The sequence below is a fragment of the Fukomys damarensis genome, unplaced genomic scaffold, assembly GCF_012274545.1.
Source record: "Fukomys damarensis isolate Sample0158 unplaced genomic scaffold, DMR_v1.0_HiC HiC_scaffold_39, whole genome shotgun sequence".
NCBI classification, from domain to species: Eukaryota; Metazoa; Chordata; class Mammalia; order Rodentia; family Bathyergidae; genus Fukomys; species Fukomys damarensis.
This window is the reverse complement of record NW_022900951.1, coordinates 77,684,178-77,692,618: the sequence shown is the minus strand read 5'-3', so window position 1 is coordinate 77,692,618 and position 8,441 is coordinate 77,684,178.

The following is an 8,441-nucleotide window of genomic DNA, read 5'->3' as shown; positions in this document are numbered from 1 at the left end:
ATATATATATATATATTTCCATTTTATTATATGTGGTTCAGTGAAATTCAGTTCAACATTTGTTGCATGGTAAGGAAATTCCAGATCCTTAGAATGGGTGCTAAGTATGTATATTAAGCAAAAAGGGAATTACTTCTGTGGGATGACACTGGCACCTAAGGCACCTCTACGCTCACCAAAGTGGTACTTTAAAAAATAAAGACAAAAAAGCAGTTAAGTGTGGATGAAAAAGGAATTTCTGATTGGAACTCAACATCTGTTTGAATCAAGCTGTAACATGTTCCCTGGAGGGTGAGTCTATAATTTCCGGTCTTTGCCTTGTCTGACATGTCATCAGTGGATAAGAGGGCTGCTGAGAGATGTAGGCTGGGACAAGGTAGTCAGAATAAGATAGTATGACAATGGTACATTGGGCCTCAGAGCAAGCATCTATTATGGGGATTTATTTCTGAAAATCCTTGTGGGTTGAAGGCTCCATTACAAGATTCACATTCTTGATTTCAGTGAGCTGCATAACAGAAAGCCCATTATGTTTTAAAAGAGATGCAAGCTTGAGCTGATTTTATGTCAAGCTGGGTAAGTGCAAACGGGTTAGAATCTTAAAACACCTTTGGTGGCTTTTCCTGTCATGTTGATCTATTGTGTTGCTTGGCTAACACAACAGTGGCCTTGCTTTAGAAAATAATGCTACCTGGTTCTTGGATCCAATTAAACTTAGGAAGGCAAATGTGGAATCCAGCTCAAGCAAAAGTGAATTTCTATATATCAACTTTTTTCCTCTTCAGACTGATTCTCAGAAGTCAGGCACCCCCTAAATATGAGACATTTGCAGCAAAGACATATATTTCATTCTAGAAAGTATGTACCTTGTCCTGACAGCCGCTGGGACAAATGTTGCTAGTAGGAATCTAAAGCTTCTTAAGGGACTGCAAGGTATTTCTTATGCTGTACAGGTGAGAATTGATGGATAGATTATCTAGTACCATTTCTTGACTCTCAAGGCACAGGCATTCACCCAAGAGAAATTGCACATATTTCCCTTCCCCCAAAATATTCTCACATTGAATGGTGAACCAGTGAGGTCAGCCTAAGTCACACCTTAGGACATGCCTTTGACAGCTGTGTGGGCATGAGGAAAATGAGGTGAGAGGGAAGCGTGAGAAATATGTCAGATCTTGACACACAAAGACTTACAGTATGTCCTGTATTCCTTGTAAATCAAGAGGCCTCTTAGAGGTAGGGAAAGTTAAAAGCAAGCATGATGACTGAGTTAAGTTCCCATTAAACCAGATATTCTCAGTTGAGGTTTCCATAGTAGGCATTTCTTGTGTGTTTTTTAATCAACCACTTACAGGCTATGTTTATGAAACCCAGAGGTGGTGGGAAAGTACCTTACTTCTTTAGTACTTCAAATGTAGCTTAGTCAGTAACTGGAATGTTTATGGGAGAAAGACCTGGAGGCAGGGAATGCTGTGGGAAGGAGAACATCCAGTCAACGATTTGGACAATTAAATGAAGTTATTTAGGAGCCAACTTGTACTTCTGAAGCTTTTCTTAGGTATTGTTTCAGCTTCCTCCTTTTTCTGAGGATTACTTCCAGAATAGAAAAAAGGGAATTGTAAATCAGTAGACTCTGCAATATCTTAGTGTCTCTGATCAACATGCTTGGTGGGAATATATGGGAAAACATTTTAGCTTCATCAATAATAAAAGAAATGGAATTAGAGATTTTTTTCCCCCTGCAAAAATGGTAGAGGAGGTAAAATGAAAATCTTTAGCACTGAAGAAGGTATAATGAAATACTTACATGCATATGTTACTGGCAGGACTATGAATTGATACAACAGTTTCAGAAAACAATTTTGTAGTTTTTATAACTTTTGGTGTGATAATTTAACTTCTGGGAATCTATACATTTTTGTGGAGTTAATCCACTAGGTGATGTTTTAGGTAAACATATGGTCATTATGATTTTGCTAATTTAGGTATCAGAGAAAACCAAAATGACAGTGTGGGACTATATTTAAGTATGTTATGGCATATACACATAATGCATTCTTAGGCAGCCATTAAAATGCATTTACAAGGAATTTTAATTACGTGGGAAAATATTTATGTTGTAATGTTATTGGAGAAAAAAATAGCATAAGCCTTTATAGAGAGCAAGCACAATCATCTTAAAATCTGTACACAGTAAAAAGGATGGGATGAAATAAAACTGAGTAGTACAATTGGCTGAGATTGGGTGATGTTTCTACAACTATTTTTTCCAAATTTAATTTTTTATTTTTTCAAATTTTCTACTCTGAATATCCACTAGACTCATAATTTGGAATGTTTTTATTCAAAAATATTCAGTAGAGGCTGTGATTGGAAATGAAAAATATTGAAAAAATGAATTTTGTAGATAATCTGGAGGTTTAATTTGGCTATTTTCTTCCCTTTCCTCTTTATTCTTGGAAGTTGAAAAGTAATTCTATCTAAATATAAGGCAGTGTGACACTGGGCATCATATTTTACATATTTTCCAAACCCATATGTGGCTATATCTGAGGCCCAATATGTAAGGAAAGAAAAATACTGTTATTTTTCCTTTATTTAGTGCTTACTAAGTGCTAAGAATTTGTGAAAGTAATTGACTTCATTATTTCATTTAATTCTCTCAAATTCTCCTTGAGATAGATTATGCTGTTATTGTACCCATTTTACAGACAGGGAAACTGAAGCTTACAGAAGTTAGGTAACAATCTGAAACATACAGCTTGTCAGGAGGAGACTAAGAGCTCAAAAACATATTAACCTTAATTGTTATATTTGAGGCACTACTTTTTTTCAGTAAGTGTGTGAATACTGAGACTGATAACAATTTTTCAACTTGACACATTTTCTTGAAGATCCCAGAAGTCTCCTAAGGGGTTTAAGTCACCAGGTCAATTTATTATAACTTACCAGTCAGCCCAGAAGTACGTGATTCCAGGAGATTTTAAAAAACTCTATGATCCCTGGGCACTGGGTAGCTTTTTCCCTGTCACTCTTTTTCCTTTCTTCATAGTTTCAAGATGGCTGAAGAAGTACAAAATACCATGTCCTCATGCAGGTGTTCTAAGCATGGAGGAAGAGGAGCAACTCTAACTTTGTAGCATTTTCTTCTCATTGTGGTAAAAAATCTAACAGAGTCCTCTACAGCAAGGCAGGGAATGTAGCTCAGTACTGGAGTGTTTGCCTAGCATTCACGAAGCCCTGGGTTCAGTACTCATTATCACTGCTACCACCACAAATTAGTAAAAGCTTGTACAGCAGATTTCTTCTGATGTCTCTGTTAGGAGACAATTCTTCAATGATCAATTGTATTTCAACAGATCTTGTGAATAGAGACAATGATGCTTTTATTCTGGACTATTTTTTCAAGGATGTCTTTATCATGCATAGCTTTGGAAAATAGAGATAGTGTCTTCCTCTGGGACAGGCATGTTTACAGTCCAGTATAAAAATGTGGGTTTCCATCATAAAGCACACAACATACTCAAGAATTCCTCTCCTGTGTTACAACCCACTGAATGCAAGCGTCATGTGGACCTCTTCGTATCAACCTACGGGAATTGGGAACTGGAGAATAGGCTCAAGAAAATGCTAAAACTTTGGTCACCGCTGTTCCTGTTTCTGGAGTTATTCCAGCTTCTATAACATGATGAGTTCTAACTTATTAGCTTGTAAGTAGGGTAACATCTCACCCCCTTCACATTTCTTAAGTCTCATTGGTAAAATATTTTTCATACGATCACCCCTAGTTGTGAGGGAGGCTGAGGTGAAGATTATGGTGTAAAGAAAGATGGAATAATCATGTTTGGCTTAGGTCAAATATAATTAATTCCCTTGAGCTAGGTATATGTTCATTCAGCTAAGGTTTCTTTCGGTAAGCAAGTGGAGGAAGTTGTTGAGTAGGTAGGTGACTATGTTAAATTTTTTGCTGCTGAGACGAAATACTCACTACCCAAAGTTAAAAGATGAGGGACTTATTGTAGAACATAGTTTGTAGAGGTTTCATTTCATAGTTGGTTGGCTTCAAGGCAGGGTGGTGTGGCGGAAGAGAAAGAGTTCATGGCAGACAGAAGTCAACAATAAGTATTGAAGTAACAAAACAGCAAGGGACAACAGCAGCCCTCTTTCTGTCCCTTATATGCTATCTTTAGAGGAGGTAGCACTCACACCTAGGGTGGGCCTTCCCATTATCCACACTCAGAACTATGCCAGACTTATTGGTGAACTAATTTAGTAATCACACACCCCTAACCCCAGGCACACACACTATAAATCCAGATACTCCGGAAAAGCCCTGCCTATTACTGCACGAGGCTTTGGGGGGCCATCTAGACACAAACCATAACAGTGACCAACAGTGTTTGTTGCAACAAATGGGCATCATAAGAGGAAGAATGCAACAGGTTATTCAGCAACATATAAACTTAGAATTTTGTAGCTTCAGAGAATAAGGACCACATTTTGTTTGGAAGCTCAGTGTGAGAGATAGATTCATAAAAGAGGTAATACTGTTCTGATTTGTGCTGTGAAAGACAGTCAGAATTTTGATAAAAAGATGGTGGGAATGGCTAGGTTTGGAGGCGAGGGAATAGCATGACTCAAGATACAGTGTGAAGAAAACACATAGCATGTTCAGGGAGCAGTAGAGATGACTTAAACTTTAGCACAAAGTTAAATTTTCTAAATAGCCCATGCAGTTACAGTGGAATATGGAGTTTATAATGAGCTCTGTGAATTTGGAAAAGAGCTAATCACTATCCCAGATGTAGGGCCACATGGAGAATGGCAAAATGAAACTTGGTGTTTAATGTACAGAATCATGACAATTAATAATGTAGATAGTGGCTGTAGAGTTACATCGAAGTAAAGATGTTAAAAAGATAGTATGATTACGATTTATGTGATAATGGGTAAATCAGCTGAGAACTATTATGCTAAATAACATAATCCTCTAAAAATTCCCATTCTACAGAAGCCAAGAGATGCATATTAGGAGTTAGAGTTCTGTTTGAGAACTAAAACACTTCACTCTTGATTTATTTTCCCTCTTTTTAGAATAAGGGTTTTGATGTTTAGAAAAGGGTTTTACAGCTTTGATATATTTTAGATTTCCAAATCAGGATAATTACTCACAATGGTAAAACATGAATCTTCCCTTGATTACTACCCCATTATCTCATTTAACATGCATGCATATCATGTGCAGGCAGTATGACACATAAGCATGCTAAGACATGAATCCAATAAGTATTTTTATGTCACACATGTGTTGAGCTTCTGCCTTTATCTTTTTAGTTTAGCCCTTCCTATCCCAAATCATTCTGTAGCAGTTGAGGTCAACATTATACTAGGAACTAAAAATCTCATAGCTCTAAATTTAGTATTTCATTTACTATCTGCTGGTCAGGTCCCTATTCTATGAATTACATTACAGAGAAATCTTATATCTAGATTGTTTCCTATCTGCTATTTTTAATGTTTTATCAAATGCATTATTAATTGTATGACCTATAATGGCTCTATAATTCAACTCAGATTTAGGGTGAGACCAACTGCATGCAGAGAAATTTCTAAGTCATCAGCTTTCACTTTGGGGCTTCTTTCTGTCAACTCCTTCAAAAGCCTGTCACTGTGGAGTGCTCCTTCAGTGCAAAGAGGCAGGATGAAGCTCAGTGTGTTTGGAGCCTGTCATTCTTTATGAACGCCTTTGTGATAGATAGAAAAAGACAGTGGGCAAGAAATCTTATACTGAGAGCCTAGTATGGAAGGGCACTGTGAAATGTATCTGGCATAGAAGTCCGAGTCTTGAAAAAAATTCTTTGAATTACAGGTTACTGCATTGTGTCTGACAACCTCAACAATTAACAATGCCAAGAGAAGAGTGCTTTCTCAGCTCAGATTTTGTGCCCACCTGTCTTTGAGTCACACATCTAAGGGGAAAAAAACAGAACACTTGGGTAGGAGGAGTTTGTTATATAGTGGGCAATAGTATTTTTAGGGATATCAAATAGCTTAAAACAACATTTGCAAAACAGCATGCAAATGAGTGCAAATTAATATGATGTAACTAGAATAAGGAGGGGGCTGTGGAAACCCAGAATGGAAAGATGATCATAGTAAAGCAAGATTAATAAGAAAAGACTTCCCCAAGGAGGAGAATTTTTAATGGTGGAGCTCCATAACACATACATGCATTGAGCCTGGTATTCTTTTATTCAATAAATATTTATTTGGCATGTGCTGTAGCACAGTGCTATGCAGGGTGCATTGAGGGATACATGGAGGTGCATAGCTCCAGTCTTGAGTTCTTTTCCCAGTAGCTTCAGGTCTATTAAGTAGCTTCACTTATTCCTCACTCTAGATGTTTAATTTTTTCCTTATGGAGTAGTATCCCATCAGCATGACACTCCTGCCTCCATCTCTTGAAGAGGAATCACTCCTCTGACTGGTAACTTTGAGAGAGGTCACTGGCAGGTGATGCTCAGGTGTGCCCTCCCACTTCCATTTGAGAAGCAGCTGCTTTTTAGGAAACACAAATTCTGGTTTCTCCTGAATGCCTTATGTTTTGTACGTATAGGGTCTCTGCATGAGGGGTGGCCTGCTGTTCCTCATGACTGAATGGTTATGTCTTCCAAATTCTAGAGTTAATAATTAGAAAGCTCATCTAAGCTATCTCTCTGATTCTAGACTTTCCATTAGCAAAGGTTATATTTTTATTTCTACTAATATGGCTTTGTTCATTACTCAGTTGACTCAGAAGACTGCTATTTATTTAGTCTCCATACCACACCCAGTTTGTTTGATAGGAGGCATAAAAGTCCATATATAACTGTTTGTAAGAAAAATTTAATCTGATAAGTACAGTAGGTGTGGCTTGGCTCTTTTAAGATTTCTGTTCTGATCCAGCAAAGTCTGTCGTCAGTAGAGAAAAGGGTACCTTTTGAAACCCTAAACATTAAAGAAAAAATATGAGAAAAGCAAAAAAGATGGAAACAATTTTTTTGTAAATAGGGAAGGGTGGAAGGGGTTAAGGGAGGGAAAAGGAATGGGGAAAAATACGAACCAAGGTACATCATGTAAAGGTGCAAGATCCCAATGATGAATGTAACTTTACTGTACACCTAAAATGTACCAATAGACTTAATGGAAAAAAAAAAAAGAATACAGCACCTTCTTCCTCCAGCCAAGTTCCACAGTATTTTGAGCAGTGCTATTCATGCATATATTTCTTATTTTTTCCTGCAAAGTCGAATACTTCTCAAGGATAAGAACTATTTTCAGTTCTTCAAATTTCAATAGTTCTTTAGAAAATGCTGACAGGTAATAAGCATGTAGTTACTATATTATTGAAAAAATATTTATACTGCTTTTGAACACTAATGTAGGGCATTAAGGAATAAAGAATTAAAGGATTATTCTGTGTGTAAAAACTAAGATTTAGCAAAGACATTAGTAACCAAAGATGCATGTTCATTTTGTGTGTTCAAGAGACTACTTTTTAATATTATTGAAAGTAACTCAATAGCCAAATCAGTTCCTGGATATGTATTAAAATGAACTTAATAGACTTTTGAGTAGTCTAGTCAGGGTGATAAATGACAAAACATATCTATTTACTTACCGGGGACATTTATTACATTATTGGTATATCTTATTTTTCTATTTATTAATCTAATAAGTGAAATTCAGTTCTTAAGAAATAAGAAAAAAGGAAGCATATATGTTTTCTCATTATTTTCAAACTTCAAAATATTGAATTCCTTGCTGGAGTTCATACTTGTAGTATGAAGGATCTAAATATGAATATATAATAAATTGAGTTCCTGTGAGTGGTTTTGTTTGTTTTAAAATAAAATTATATTACAAAATGTAAAAAAAAAGAAAAAAACCTCCCAACATTTACAAAACTAGTTGCAAGATGATATAATTTCACTTGTTTTCAACTATGTCTTGAATTTCTGGTTGTTGATTTTCACTTTTCCTCTCATTTCTGGTCCTGATTTCTGTTTTGAGTCCCCAACTTGCATATACAGTAGCCTGAGATTTTTAATTTGGGGTTACACAGGTTTTTCTCTTGAGTCCCCAGTGCTCTCCTCCAATCTGTACCTTGCCCAGTTTTCTTTATTTTGACAAATAGCACCACTATCTATATGTATCTAGTTGTTCAAGCAAAAGGTCTGTGTGTTGTCTATATTTGTGTGGTTATTTGAGAATGGCTGGCTTGCGTAGGTGTCATCTCCCCTTTTCTTTACTGTAACTACTGTACTTCTTAGGATATGAGGCACAAAGTGAATACTCGATAGTTACTTGTTGAATACATTTGTTTTAGTAATTAATTGCACTTCTAGTCTTTTCAGTGCACTGCAGGATTTTGTTTGCCTTTTGACCTTTAGATTTTCCTC